Here is a 3,472-nt window from a genome sequence, read left to right as displayed (position 1 = left end):
GTCGTGACACGACACATATGAGAAGGAAACGTGTTAGAGACCAGAGTTTTTAAAAGATTCAGTGTATTCGTATAATGTGTATAATTTTGATATTATATCATGAAAACGGTCGTTTCTAAAATTCTTTTTATTTTTCATTTATCATGTACAAAAAATACATAACCCGAGTATCGGTACGATCACTCAAACACCGGGCGTCGATCCCAATGTTTTACGATAATAATCGTTGAACAATACATACGTACACGTCGTGTGCGAAGTGTTATTTTAAAATAAACTCGATCTCGTTTAGAACGTTCGAATTCGTGACCGTGATGTGTCATTATGTGACGACGCCGCCGTCGCCGCCGCCGCCGCCGCCGCCGTCGCGATATATAAATATCGTCTCGATAAATATATAAAGCGCGGGGGAGCGCGCGAGCGCGCGCGAGCGAGTGTCTCGTTTGAATTATAAAAGAGTCAACCGTTAAAATCTATCGCGTCTAACGCGATTGACGATACGGTAAGACGCTCGTTTCATACTGTGCGTATATGGTACATACATACATACATGCGTGCATGCATGCATGCATGCGTGCGTGCGTGCGTGCCTCGCGTGTGTGTGTGTATTTTATATGTGAATATGAAACGAGAAGAGAGTTTGACGACTTCAACAAGTCTATGTTAGCTCCCTGGTTGATCCTGCCAGTAGTTATATGCTTGTCTCAAAGATTAAGCCATGCATGTCTCAGTGCAAGCCGTATTAAGGCGATACCGCGAATGGCTCAATATATCAGTTTTGGTTCCTTAGATCTTACTCAGTTACTTGGATAACTGTGGTAATTCTAGAGCTAATACATGCAATCAGAACTCTGACCAGTGATGGGATGAGTGCTTTTATTAGATCAAAACCAATCGACGGAGGGCGTCTCGTCCGAAGTCGTTAATTTTGATGAATCTGGATAACTTTTGCCGATCGCATGGTCCAGTACCGGCGACGCATCTTTCAAATGTCTGCCTTATCAACTTTCGATGGTAGTTTCTGCGACTACCATGGTTGTCACGGGTAACGGGGAATCAGGGTTCGATTCCGGAGAGGGAGCCTGAGAAACGGCTACCACATCCAAGGAAGGCAGCAGGCGCGCAAATTACCCACTCCCGGCACGGGGAGGTAGTGACGAAAAATAACGATACGGGACTCTTTCGAGGCCTCGTAATCGGAATGAGTACACTTTAAATATTTTAACGAGGAACAATTGGAGGGCAAGTCTGGTGCCAGCAGCCGCGGTAATTCCAGCTCCAATAGCGTATACTAAAATTGTTGCGGTTAAAAAGCTCGTAGTTGCATTTGTGCGCCGCGCTGTCGGTGCACCGCATCCGCGGTGATACTGACACGTCTGCGGAGCATATCGTCGGTGAGCCGGCGGTAAAACGCCGGTTCAATATCAAAATCCTATCGCGGTGCTCTTCAGTGAGTGTCGAGATGGGCCGACAATTTTACTTTGAACAAATTAGAGTGCTCAAAGCGGGCTCAAAATGCCGCTTGAATATTTCGTGCATGGAATAATAGAATATGATCTCGGTTCTATTTTGTTGGTTTTCAGAACTCCGAGGTAATGATTAATAGGGATAACTGGGGGCATTCGTATTGCGACGTTAGAGGTGAAATTCTTGGATCGTCGCAAGACGAACATCAGCGAAAGCATTTGCCAAAGGTGTTTTCATCAATCAAGAACGAAAGTTAGAGGTTCGAAGGCGATTAGATACCGCCCTAGTTCTAACCGTAAATATGTCATCTAGCGATCCGCCGACGTTACTACAATGGCTCGGCGGGCAGCTTCCGGGAAACCAAAGATTTTGGACTCCGGGGGGAGTATGGTTGCAAAGCTGAAACTTAAAGGAATTGACGGAAGGGCACCACCAGGAGTGGAGCCTGCGGCTTAATTTGACTCAACACGGGAAATCTCACCAGGCCCGGACACCGGAAGGATTGACAGATTAATAGCTCTTTCTTGATTCGGTGGGTGGTGGTGCATGGCCGTTCTTAGTTGGTGGAGCGATTTGTCTGGTTAATTCCGGTAACGAACGAGACTCTAGCCTGCTAAATAGGCGTCGTCATTTAGGTGTGCTCGATTTCGGTCGAGCAACTCACTGGCGGCGTATTAAAATTCTTCTTAGAGGGACCGGCGGCTTCGAGCCGCACGAGATTGAGCAATAACAGGTCTGTGATGCCCTTAGATGTCCTGGGCCGCACGCGCGCTACACTGAAGGAATCAGCATGTTCTCCCTGGCCTAGAGGCCCGGGCAACCCGTTGAAACTCCTTCGTGCTGGGGATTGGGGTTTGCAATTATCCCCCATAAACGAGGAATTCCTAGTAAGCGCGAGTCATAAGCTCGCGTTGATTACGTCCCTGCCCTTTGTACACACCGCCCGTCGCTACTACCGATTGAATGATTTAGTGAGGTCTTCGGACCGACACGCGGTGGCTTCACGGCCGTCGGCGTTGCTGGGAAGTTGACCAAACTTGATCATTTAGAGGAAGTAAAAGTCGTAACAAGGTTTCCGTAGGGGAACCTGCGGAAGGATCATTAACGTAAATTATCTATCTCGAATGAGTGCGATGATGAACGATAATAAAATTCTAAAACACAAAAATCGACGTTCGGAATGTGTCGTTTCGATGCGAGGACGCGATTCTCTCGTTCTCGAGTCGGAGAGTCGTGTAACGCGTCCTATACTGATATTTTTCGATGTCGATTTCGAGGAAAGTACGATGTGTCAACGCACATACGTCATCTTCAAATAAAATGTATATTTTTTTTTTTTTGTTTTGTACTTTTTTTTTTTTTTTTTATTTTATTTTATTTATTTTTTTTTAATTTTTGAATTTTTCTCTATATACTAAAAAGAAGAGAAAAAAACAAAAAAAAAAAAAAAAATAAAAATAAAAAACTAACTAATATCACTCTGGCGTATAGAATCGTTCGAGTGATCGTAGAAATTATACAACAAAAAAATTAACAAAACCATTACCCTGGACGGTGGATCACTTGGCTCGCGGGTCGATGAAGAACGCAGTTAACTGCGCGTCATAGTGTGAACTGCAGGACACATTTGAACATCGACATTTCGAACGCACATTGCGGTCCGTGGAGAAACATCCAGGACCACTCCTGTCTGAGGGCCGGCTGTATAAAAATATAAACCACACTGTTCGAACGTTTAATGTCTCGTCTCTTTACGTCTTAACCGAAGTAAAAGACTTTGACGTTCGACTCGAACATATGACGGTATCCGCGTTCGAGATCGTTATTACGTGTTTAAATATAATACTTAATATACGCATTTCGTTCTCGGTCCGTTCAAATATAACAAATACGACGATGTGTATGTATGTTTACGTTTACATGCGTGCGTGTATATATAATTTATATTATGTATATTTTTTATATACGTTCGTGTGTACGTTCACGTCACGGAGTTTCGTTATAT

At 44.2% G+C, this 3,472-nt stretch overlaps 2 non-coding genes across 2 annotated transcripts; both read left to right on the top strand.

The window, feature by feature from the left end:
- The first annotated feature begins 668 nt into the window (after window positions 1–668).
- Window positions 669–2,571, top strand: LOC135194704 (small subunit ribosomal RNA). Its single transcript, XR_010309929.1, has one exon. It is a non-coding gene; the product is annotated as a small subunit ribosomal RNA (ribosomal RNA).
- Window positions 2,572–3,010: 439 nt separating this feature from the next.
- LOC135194681 (5.8S ribosomal RNA) lies at window positions 3,011–3,167 on the top strand. The gene has a single exon (XR_010309907.1). It is a non-coding gene; the product is annotated as a 5.8S ribosomal RNA (ribosomal RNA).
- The last annotated feature ends 305 nt before the right edge of the window (window positions 3,168–3,472 follow it).

Source organism: Vanessa tameamea, unplaced genomic scaffold (genome assembly GCF_037043105.1).
Source record: "Vanessa tameamea isolate UH-Manoa-2023 unplaced genomic scaffold, ilVanTame1 primary haplotype ctg00000038.1, whole genome shotgun sequence".
NCBI lineage: Eukaryota > Metazoa > Arthropoda > Insecta > Lepidoptera > Nymphalidae > Vanessa > Vanessa tameamea.
The sequence above is the reverse complement of the archived record's forward strand: the minus strand, read 5'-3'. Positions and strand labels throughout refer to the sequence as shown.